Here is a 12,196-nt window from a genome sequence, read left to right as displayed (position 1 = left end):
TAGAAATAAAAGCAAGAATAAACAAATGGGACCTAAAGAAACTTACAAGCTTCTGCACAGCAAAGGACACCATATGTAAAAAAAAGACAACCTACAGAATGGGAGAAAATTTTTGCAAATGAAACTGACAAAGGCTTGATCTCCAGAATATATAAGCAGCTCAAATGACTTAATAAGAAACAACCAAATAACCTAAACCAAAAATGGGCAGAAGACCTAAACAAGCAATTCACCAAGGAAGACATACAAATGATCAATGGGCACATGAAAAAATGCTCAATGTCACTAATTATCAGAGAAATGCAAATCAAAACAACAATGAGGTATCACCTCAAACCAGTCATAATGGCCATCATTCAAAAATCCACAAATGACAAATGCTAGAGAGGCTGTGGAGAAAGGGGAACCTCCTACACTTCTGGTGGGAATGCAGTTTGGTGCAGCCACTGTGGAAAAGAGTATTGAGTTCCCTCAAATGTCTAGGAATAGACTTGCCATATGACCTATGAATCCTGCTCCTGGGCATGTATCCTGAAGGAACCCTACTTCAGGATGACACCTGCATCCCAATGTTCATAGCAGCACTATTTACAGTAGCCAAGACATGGATATAGCCTAAATGTCCATCAGCGGATGACTGGCTAAAGAAGTGGTATATTTATACAATGGAATACTACTCAGCCATATAAACTGACAATATAGGGCCATTTGCAGCAACATGGATGCTCCTGGAGAATGTCATTCTAAGTTAAGTAAGCACGGTAAGAAGGAATAAAGACAAGTTACCCACAGGTACAGTTATTTTGATTAAAATATCCACACAGAAAGCAAGTCACCCTCACGACTGCTGCCAGGAGGAGCATCTGAGTGTAATAGCCCAGCCAAGCAAAGTAGATTCCGAACTTCTCTCCTTAGAATTTCCTGCAGAAAGACAGAAGGAAGTTTCAGAAGACACAAATAATCACTCTGTAGCTTCATCCTCATGTTAATTTATTTTTTCTTTTTTGGGGGGCATAATTAGGTTTATTTATTTGTTTTTAAATGGAGGCATTGGGGATTGAACCCAGGACCTCATGCATGCTAGACATGCACTCTACCACTGAGCTATACCCTCCCTCCATCATATTAATTTCTGATTCTAAATCAAGGGGGCTTTAAGTTTAAACCTCCGACTCAATTCACTCTTAAAACATATCCGTTTTCATAGCAGCCCCCAAATTCTACCATGAAATAAGAAGTGTTTTATGTATCATAGAAGTACAGATCACTGGCTCACCTGCTGAAGAGAGATAAATGAGAACAGAGCAAAGGAGGGGATGAGGCCAACTCGAGAGCAGATGCAGGGGATCATCACCACTCACTGGACAGTCTGGCACATTCAACAAATCCCCCCAAAAATCATTCTTAACAGGCGTGACACAAGTGGACATCAACAAGTGGCTCAGTCATCTGCTCCTGCCTTATCTCGGGAAAGTCCCTGGAGCAAATGCATCATAAACCACAGATAATAAGGAAATGGCTGATAATGATAACAACTGCGAGTGCAATGTCTGTCTGACAAAATATTTATAAAACTCATTGACATTGAGGGAATGGGAGAGGGCAGGAGGGATGTGGCTGAGGAAGACATTGCCCTGTATTCTTTGTATCTAGCACGTCTGTTGTTCCTAGGTTTTAAAACCTTTTCTCAGTTAATCTGGAGTAGATGGAACAGGCCAGGGAGGCAAGATTAGAAGAAAGGAGGCAGGGCATGAAGTGGTGCCAGGCTGATCCTAAAAGGGAGACCGACACAGACAGGCAGACACAGAGGGTTTAGGGATGAGGTGGAACAATGAGACGGCAGCTCAGGTGTGTCTTGCTGTTGCTGATCCTTCCCTCAACTGGCTCACTGATGATTCGGCAGTGCTGGGTAAAACCTGTGGATTTCCTCAGCTCTGAGTTCTCTCTGAGGCTTCCGGCTCAGTCTGGAGCTAAGATGAGTTCCGTGGGCTTAGCCTAAGGGGGACTCAGCTCTGAGAATAGCCTGGAATCCTGGAAAACTTCACGCAGGAATCCCTTGGGCTGGACCAGTGCTCATAGAGCTGCTGTGAGACCAGCTCCATCGTCAGAGACATGGGCGTGGACCATTCCATGGGGAAAAGGGCTGAGACTGATGCCAAATCAGATAGGAGCGACAAAGTGTGTTCATTCTTATGTGACTGGGCTTTGTGGCCTGCCTCACTGGTGGCAGGCTTAGGATGGTGTCTGGCAGAGAAAACCCTGGCAATGGGTTTGAGATGTCTTGGACTTTCTTGTTAAGCTTTTTGTAATACATTCTTATCAACTATCCATCCTGAAAATGCCAAATTCAAAACTGAAAGAATGTTAGAAGTTGCCTGCTCTAACTGCCCAATGGTAAACACACCCTGCTACAGTTAGAGAGCTGGTCAGGCAGCCTCTGCCTGGATATTTACAGTGACGGGGAGTTCATTACTTCCAAAGGTTACAAGTCGGCAGGAAGGTCAGACAGAATTTTTGAACCTTAAACAGATGTCTGCCTCCTAGTCCTTGCTGAAATGCAAGGAATAATGAGGATCCCTTCAAATGTAGTTTTGCTGATTGTTATCTCTCTCTGCAAAAGCACCCCAATTCTTAACATAAATTTTTCAAAATTCAGCTTTGATTTCTTTTTATCAAACTAATGCCATACATTCAATAAAGAGTCAAACAGTTCTCGAACACCGATTGTAAAAAGGAGCAGTTCCCAACAACTGCCCCATTTCCTGGCCAGAAACAACCACGTTCAGCTCCTACTGCTGACTCTTGGAATACTTACTCCCTTTCTCTGACTAATATCCTTGTAACACAGCCTAATAACTTTTTCAGCTTTATGTATCACCTATTTAACTTTCTATTTTGGAAAATGAGGGTTCAGATCTCTTTCAAACCCCATCTCATCTACATACCCAAACCTTCTTTCTTCCAACCTTTTAATACAGTTACATTATAATTTTCATCAGCTCAGTATCCTTGCTTTACATTATTATTACTCTGTACAGACTATTCAAAGCTGTAGCAATTTGTGCTAGTCTTACCTTTTCTTCCCTACTTTGTTTTCCTGAAGTTAATAATTGTCTTGGTAGTTCATAGCTTAGATTTCCGTGCACTTAACAATTCAACCTCAGACCTTCTCTTAACGAACAACTTTCACAATACTTTCCAATACATTGTCTACAAATTTCATCTCCTTGAATAAATCTCTTCAGATCTCCTTCCACATGGATTAACGACATGCTAGTCTTGTCACAGAGCTCAAGGGGCCACTAGTGGGAAGTAACAAGGGAATACATGGACCAGGAGCAGGGAAAAGATCAACATAATTGCCTTAGCAATACATACTTAAAATAGTGGGAAAATTGTTTTCTTTACAAACACAAACACACACACACAAACCCCAAAAGCCCATAAAGAATGATTAAAAAGCGGTCAAACCCATTGCCCTGCCTTCAAATTCTGTATAACACAAAACAAAAATAACAGAAGGAAGATATCAAATAAATATGAATCTCAACTGGGATTGGGTACACTCAGTGGCAGAGTGTGTGCTCAGCATGCATAAGGTCCTAGATTCAATCTTCAGTACCTCCATTAGAAAAAAAAATTAAAAAGAAAAAAAAATTATCAATTTTAAATATTTACATATTAACAAATATCCTCCTTTAAAACTGTGTTCTAAAGGATAACCCGGGTTAAGGAGAAAGTGCCTCTTCGTGACTGATCCTGCTGATAATTGAGGGAGGAAATTAGAGTATGACCACATGAAATAAAATTCCTTATGAAATAATGATCCCGGGTGACAATCATTTTTGGCTGCTGTCATCACAAAAAAGAGAGTCAACTGTAATATTATGTACCTTATGACAGGAGTACAAAACTTCACATAAAAAATATTTTTGCACAAAGTTGAACCTCAATCAGACCAAGCTTTTAGGGGAGGATTAAATCACTTAGCTAAAGCCAATACATAGGATGGAGAAACAAGTCTAACACCATAGGGGAGAATGAAATCAGCCAAACAGGAAATAGAGAAACCCCTCAGCAATTTCAAGGAAAATGAGAAACAGGAAAATTATAGATTAGAACACACTTGAGAGATATGCTAGCTGCAATGTCTGAATCTTGTCTGGATCTTGATTTCAACCCCAAAACTACTTAAAAGTGTATTTTTGTGACAAGCAGGGAATTATTTTGTAACCCTAAAAAAAAGAATATTCCAATTTTATTTGAAAGAGACCTTGTCATTTCACTAATGAAAGGTTAAGCTATGTAGGATTGTCTTCAAAATGACCCCATAGTGGGGGAGGGGAGGAGATGGAGATGAAAGATGCAACAACAGTGACTCTGAGTTTATAATTCTGGAGCTGGGTGACTGATACAGGCAGGCTGGCTGTACTGTTCTCTCTATTTCTGTACATGTTTGAATCTTTCCATAAAATGTGAAACAACAAATAGACTTCAGTGTTTTAAAACCCTCACTTTGAAGGTTAAGAGGTTTGCCCAAGTAGATGGGCAACTGCATGGGGCACTGAGAAAAGAAAGAACAGACACCTGGCTCCAGACCGACCTGGGGCTACCTTGACCCTCCTCTTCTCCTAACCATCCACAGCCAGCCCATAACTGCATCCTGTCAGCCCCACTCCCCAAACGCATTCCTCATTGGCTCCCACCATCTCTCATCTGGCCCAATCCAAGAGCTTCCTACCTGGCCTCCCTGCTTCCTGAGTCCCTGCTATACATTCTCCACATTATCTTTGCAAAATGTGAGTGAGAGAAAATTACTTTAGTGCTTAAGCTATCATGACTGCTTCTCACTGCGCTTAGAGTCTACACTCCTTTCCGTGCTCCTGATGCCCTTCTAAACCTCGCGTCTCATCACTCTCACCAGCGCTGGCTCCAGTATCTCCTCAAACCTGCTGAGCACATTTGTGCCTCAGGGCCAATAGACAAGCTGCCTCTATTCCATGGGTGACTTTTCCCAGATCTTCAAATTCCAGCCTCCTTTTCACCATCTCAGCTCACATGTAACCTACTCAAAGATAACTTTCTTAACTCACTTCCCCCCAAGACTCCAATCTCAACACTGTGTTATTTCTTCATTTCAATCTGACATTGTTTCCTTATTTGCCCGATTATTTTTGTTTTCTCGGTTGTCCTTGGCCTGTATCCCCCCAGCAGCCTTGCCCAAACAGCATAAGCTCCCGGGGAGCAGCCGGCACTGGTGCTCTGAGAAGACACATGCTGAGCACGACATTACAATCACGTGGTGTAGTGAAACGGTGTCGAACAGCAGATACAGAAAAGCAGTGAGAATTTCTCTCTTATTTTATAATTTAAATGAAATATAACATTTACTCCTATTTAATGAAGAATTTGGTAGGTCTTTTTTCCCAGTTCCTAGGCAGCAACCGCTAAAGCTTCCAAATTTCCCAAGATAGGAGTGTCTATGCTATTCATGGTGGAACCTTGGATGGCTTGTGTTCATGAGATGACTCAGGATGGGGACTGGCCAGCCAGAGACACCAACCATGTGGTTAGAGGAGTGGGGCTTTAAGCTTTGTGACAAGTGAGTGGCCACCAGGAGAGGAAGGGGCTCAAAGTTTAGGGCTAAGGAAAGGTTTGACTTACAGTTAGGGTTTGGGTTAGCCATGTCGGTAGTGACCCAATAAATCATGGCTTTGTAATAAAGCCTGCAGTAAAAACTTGGGGCAACGAAGTTCAGAGCTCCTGTGAGCTTCCTGGTTGTTAACACTCTTGGAGGACTGTCACACTCAGATGCCATGAGGACAACCCTGAGCCCTTCCCACTGGAGTGCTCTCCACAACAGCTCACCTGATGAGACCTAAGGGCTGCTGCTTGTCTGTGCTTCGAGGAGGAGCCCATTCCCTGTACAGAAGGCCCTGATCTCTGGGGCAGCTGAAGTCCTCTGATGGAGGTTGAAGTGGCACTGGGAATCAGAAGCAAACAGGTGAGTGTCACTGTCACAAAATGTTCACATGTTCTGTTGATAAAATCTGGTGCTAATACTTCATGGTCATTTGTAAATAAGGGGCCCTCACTTGCCAGGAGGGATGGAGGTACCATATAATTTTTCATAATTCTCACCCAGGATTAATATTAACCCCTTGAGGGTCATTTGCAAACGTGGGTGGAAAGGAACGCTTAGATGTCACAGTCCTGGGACCACCTTGCAGATGCTTAATGTCCTACAACCGGGCCAGTCTTCCACAGCAAAAATCTAGGCCACCCAAGTGCCCAAACTGCTGCAGTGGAGGGACACCTGATGGTCCAGCCCCCTCTTTGGGCACCCAGAGGAACCTGGACTCTGGCAGGTTAGGGGCAGGGTCAATTCTAAAACCCAGGCATTTTTGTCCCCACAATTCAGTAGTTATTTGGTGACAGCAAATGGAATATAAACAACAAAGTAACTTGACATGATGTCATATATTTAGCTTACTCAAGAAACAAAGTTTAAATCCAGTCATTCTCCTTCCCACCTGACCTACTTTCCTTTCTCTTGTACTAGCACCAGATTATTACCCACCCAGCCTTAACATGGGTCCTGACTCCACTTACCTCCCTCCCAAACACCACATGAGATGATTCCTCAACCTGGATGTGGGACCAGCAATTACAAGAAGCTTTAGTGGAAAAGAACTGGTTATGCACAGATGCCAACTAAACACTGTAGAATCCTGGTGTCCCACATTAGTAATCATGACAGCTGTTTGCAAGTGTCCCCAAAGTTCATTTAAGACTCTCACTGCTAATTTTGCTGGGACATAAATATGAAACATGTGGACTGCTGGGCTGGACTGCTAAGCTGGGTCTCTAATCCAGGAAGCTCAGTGTCTGCTCCCTGCACCCAGCTCCCTGTTCTGTTCATGCATGTGCATCAAGAAGCTGTTTAATGTCCATTTTAATATCTTAAACAGTGCATTTCAATATTGTCTTCATCCACAAATACGTGTACCACACAGTAGTAATGATCAATCTTAGTATTTGCTTTCTTTGGTCTTAGAGAGTCAGATAAACAGATAGCAAAGATAACAAAGTCATAGAGGGCTATAATATAGTATTTCCTTTATTTCAATGACAAGATTTATTTAAAGAGCTTAGATATAACATCCTTGCATTTATGGCATCATTAAGCATCTGAAGCTGTTACATTATAAAAACTTCATTTCTAGCGAGATGTTATCAGTTAGAGAAGCGCTCGTAAATTTGAGGGGTTGCTGTCATCTCAGACGGAGTCCCTAAAAAATGTCAGCAATCTGCAGTATTGCCATCATGACAAGAACCCAGACAGATGAAATTTGGAAAGCCCTGTGGCTTTCTAGTGCACAGACATAAAATGTTATTTCAGAGGGAAAAGCCTGAATTACAGAAAGTGATAAATGAAATGGTCTAACATGCATTTCTCTTTCAAAGAACTAATACATCTTTTGTCGATAATAACATCTGTCAGTAATTATGAAAAGAGCTGACAGATGCATAGTACTTAATATAAGCCAGGGCTGTTGTATCACTGACACAGATTCATTAATCCCCATAGCATCTCTACGAGGTGGGTACTACAATTATCCCCATTTTATTGGTGAGGAACTTGATAGACACAGAGGGTAAATGACATTTACAAGGTCGACAGCGAGAAACCAACACAGGTGTTCCAGCTTGAGTCTACGCTCTTGGCCACTTCTCTTTTTTTTTTTTTTGGTGATGGGGAGATAATAAGGTATTTCTGGTGGGGGAGGGGAGGTAATTAGGGTTATATGTCTATTTTAGAGGACGTGATGGGGGCTGAACCCAGGACCTTATGCTTGCTAAGCATGCGCCCCATCACTTGAGCTGTGCCCTCCCCTCTAGAGTCTATGCTCTTAGCTTCTAATCCTCACTGTCCCACATGGTAACTGTGGGGGAAGTACAGTTCGTTCATTCATTCGCTCGTTAAACTCAGCCTTCCCAGTGCCTGAGATTCAGCAGTGAACAAGACAACATGCTTCCTGCCTTAAATGAGCTTGCCGCCTCCTGATATATTATCTTCATTTTACCCAGGAAGAAACAAGGTCAAGAAGATTAGCCTTTTCCTGTTAACACCGGAGGATACATGAGGTGCTTTATTTCAATTCTGCCATTTGACTTACACCATGGGGAGGGAAAGCTGCCTTGCAAATCCTGGAGCTCACAAACCTGTTAATCCTGAATTTTTTTTAACACTGTCCCTTACTTGATACTTGATCTGAGAAAGGATGAAGTAAACCTAAAAATGTTCTAAGAGAGCTTGTGGTTTATACAAGGTAACTAACCAGCCACTGTTTACTATCCTAACAGGAATCTGTAGGCATATTTCTTTTCTTTCTCTTTTTTCCTTTTTATGGGCAGCTTTTAAAAACCAAATCAAACCAACCAAACCAAATCACTGATAATTCAACAGCAGGTTCTAAATCACCCCCAAGACAGCAGCTAAACTCGGTTTAGACTTACAATGCGGTTTCTGGTGGTTGGATTGGAGAATGTATCTCTGTGCTGAATATAAAAGTCATTCACGGAGCTCTTCTCAAATAGGGCAAAGAAAAGCTCTTGTTCCGGTTGTTGATACTTTCATCCACTTGGAGGACTTTCATAAAACATCTCAAGTTATCAAAGGCTGAGGACCGGGTTTTCAGATCATTGGGCTTCAGAGGCAATATTATGTGCAGTATCTCAGCGTATGTACAGAACACCTCCCACAGGGGGTGTACTTTTGCAAATACAAGCTTGTCATCCAAAACCTACATTGGGAGAATGAAAACACAAACCGGGAAAGTATTTTCACATTTTTAGTACACAGATTTTTCTTACGTTGCTGGTAGTTAAAGCACTTGTGTAAACACACACATATGTCACACTGGTAAAAGTGAAGATATAATAAAAATAGATTTGCAATCCATCATACATTTTTGCCTTAAAGATAATTTCTTTGTTGAAATTACTGAAAAGTTATTTAAAATCCTTACAGTTCCTTCGTAAAATAACCAATGTTTTAGATGAAGAAAAGCAAACTTGTTAATTTTTAGTCCAAATTAGTAACTAAAAATAGAAACACCAAAATATTCTTTGCAGTGGTATTGTAATGACAATTTTTTAAATTTCTGAAACCTAGGACTATTTACATATCTGTTCAATATAGTGTTAAACAGCCATTAAAAGGGATTTAAAAGATTTATATTTATTGATATGGAATATATAATAAAAGGAGAAAGTAAAAAAATGTGAAATGATAATTTTCCTTTTTGGAAGGGAAAAATATCTTCATTTGAACAAAAAAAGTTTAGAAGGATTTTATGATTCTTTATGTATAATTAAGGTACAGATGATTTTTAATTCCATTGTTCTTTCATTTTCAATTTTGGGGGGAAACTTTTTATAATAAAAAAATCTTTAAAAATGTTCTTGCATAAATACATTAATAGATATATTTATGACTATATTCTCTGGCTATTAAAAAAGATCTCCTAACTGTAGATCTGAAACATACATTCCATAATGCAGATTCTGAGTGACTCGCCTCCCAGCCCACAGCGAAGGCACGGCTAGTGTGACATGTTTCAAATACCATTCCAAGGAACATGCAGGCTCCCAGCCAATGGCTGCAAGGGGACTGACACTGATCTGGTTGCTCCCAGCTGCAGACCATCACAGATGAGGTTAGATCCACAGGCTCATGTTTTCTCTGTCAAAAGAAATCAGAAAATGTTAGGCTTTAACTTTCACCAGGGAACAAGAAGTTGTTTTTTTATGCAAAAAAATAACAACAAACCAATTTGAACCTGATGAAAAGACATTTACTCAAAACAGCACAGTAGCAATGAAAGTGTTCTGGCAGACAGGGACTTGTTGGATTCCTGTGAGTGCTGGACTCCTCACATGGAATTTCCTTGGCACTCCAGAAGGCCTGTGGTTGTCCTCATGGGTTTGTGGCCATAAGTGGTGCACAAAAGTCTCTGGCTTTGCCACAATTTCAAAGCCTTTTTGGCTTATGAAAGGTTTTGTCCTCAAATGGAGTTTTCTTGAGTCCAGTCACTGATGTCATTTACCAGAGTTACAGTCCAGATCTGATATTCTAGACTCTTAATATCTTGCAGACATTCAAATGGTTCAGGTTTGGATGTGTATTCACCTCTGCAGGCCTGGACCAAGTCCGATAAAGACACCCGGACAAGTTCAGCAAAATAAAAAGAAATTTTCCTCTCTGCAAGACTGAAATGTCTGTGAAGCTATAAAAACATCTGCACCTACAAAAATAGGGAACCAACTCATCAATAACATATCTATCCATAATGCATGGACATTCAAAATAAATACTGTATTTACTCCTTTTAAATTCTATCTGGTTTTTGCCAAACTGTGTCCTAAACTGAAAGGAAGGTAGGTAAATGTAGAGAATTTTTTACCTTTTAAGGAAAAAGGAACCCTCCTACTCGATTGGTGGGAATGTAAATTGGTGCAGCCTCTATGGAGGACAGAAGAGAGGTTCCATAAAAAAATGAAAATAGACTTCCGTGTGATCCAGCAATCCCATTCATGGGTATATGTTTGGAGAAAAATTTAATTCAAAAAGACACATGCACCCCAATGTTCACAGCAGCACTATTTAAAATAGCCAAGACACTGAAACAACCCAAATGTTCACTGACAGATGACTGGATAAAGAAGTTGTGGTATATTATATATATATATATATGTATATATACATGTATACATATATATACACACACATATATACATACCATGAACACACACACAAATGGAATACTGTTCAGCCATTAAAAAATAAAATAATGCCATTTTCAATAACATGGATGGACCTACAGGGTATTATGCTAAGTGAAATAAGTCAGAGAAAGATAAACAAATATTCTATGTATTAACTTATATGTATATCTAAAAAATAAAACAAATTAATGACTATAATAAAACAGAAATAGACTCACAGGTACACAGAACAGACTTGTGGTTACCAATGGGGAGAAGGAGAAGAGGGGAGGCAGGAAGGGGTTAGGGGATTGAGAGGTAAAAAGTACTACATATAAAATGGATAGGTTACAGGGCTGTATCATACAGCACAGGGAAATATAGCCATTATTTTATGGTGACTTTAAATGGAATATAATCTATGAAAATGTTGAGCCTCTATTTTGTACACCTGAAACTAATATGATGTAAATCAACGACTCAATTACAAAATTTTTAATCAAAGTTTTCTTTTCATATTATTTGCAATAAGTTAGAAGCCAGCACTCTCAATAGAAACATAGTGCAAGTCACAATTTTCCAGTAATTCCATTTAGAAAATAAAAAGCAATAAGTGAAATTAATTCCAGTAATAATTACATTTATCCCAAAATATCCAATACACTATCATTTCAAAAGTGTGATTGACACTTTTAAAACTTATTAATAATATTTTACATTATTTTTGTTGTACGAAGTCTTGAAAATCTATTATGTATTTTCCACTTATAGAACATCTCAATTCACAATAGCCACATGTGGCTCGTGGCTACCATACTAGACAGACCAGATTACACCATTCACACTTCTGATAAATTAGCTGCTCTTTCTTATTTAAAAAACTTGCAGAAAAGGGTTTAGATATGGCCTCTATCAAACAAAGCAACCGTGACGGTTGGGGATTATCTTCATTATAAAGTGAAAAATAAAGGTAAGAGAGCCATGCTTACACGTATGTTAATGTAACAATACCTTCTTAATTCATTCAGGACTTTACAATCTTTCTTCATATGCCAAGGATTCACTGTCACTGCGCAATGTTTTTCACTATTATCATCTTCGTGATTGAGAGGCTTCTGATGACCCTGCTTTGCGCATCTGTACATAAATTAACAAAACAGAGAAAAAGACCTTATTTAAGATAATTTAGGGGGGAGGGTATAGCTCAAGTGGACGATCATGTTCTTAGCATGCCCAAGGGCCTGGGTTCAATTCCCAGTACTTCTTCTAAAAATAAAATAAATAAATAAAAACCTAATTACCACCCCCCAGCAAAAAATTAATTTATTACTTTAATTAAAAGTTAAAAAAAGATAATTTAGTGCAGGCTTATCAGGCTACAAGAGCTACAATGAATGCCCCCACCCATTAATTTAGAAGAAGTCTC

General features: G+C 39.8%; 2 long non-coding RNA genes across 3 annotated transcripts in view; both read right to left on the bottom strand.

Moving 5' to 3' along the window:
- Positions 1-5,978, bottom strand: part of LOC140695002 (uncharacterized) — a 34,212-nt gene extending 28,234 nt beyond the window's left edge. The window contains exons 1-2 of one of the 2 annotated variants that reach the window (XR_012070680.1): positions 5,869-5,978; positions 837-921 (exon numbers count right to left, since the gene is read on the bottom strand). This is a non-coding gene — a long non-coding RNA (uncharacterized lncRNA). The remainder of the gene's footprint in view (positions 1-836; positions 922-5,868) is intronic. The other variant, XR_012070679.1, reaches the window with a different exon arrangement.
- A 2,641-nt stretch (positions 5,979-8,619) lies between these two features.
- LOC140695001 (uncharacterized) lies at positions 8,620-11,907 on the bottom strand. Its single transcript, XR_012070678.1, has 4 exons — positions 11,782-11,907; positions 10,470-10,528; positions 9,554-9,748; positions 8,620-8,807 (listed from the first exon to the last, which is right to left on the bottom strand). It is a non-coding gene; the product is annotated as an uncharacterized lncRNA (long non-coding RNA).
- Positions 11,908-12,196: the final 289 nt, after the last annotated feature.

Source organism: Vicugna pacos, unplaced genomic scaffold (assembly GCF_048564905.1).
Source record: "Vicugna pacos unplaced genomic scaffold, VicPac4 scaffold_118, whole genome shotgun sequence".
Taxonomy (NCBI): Eukaryota; Metazoa; Chordata; class Mammalia; order Artiodactyla; family Camelidae; genus Vicugna; species Vicugna pacos.
Note: the sequence above shows the minus strand (reverse complement) of the source record. Positions and strands in the feature narration are given on the sequence as shown.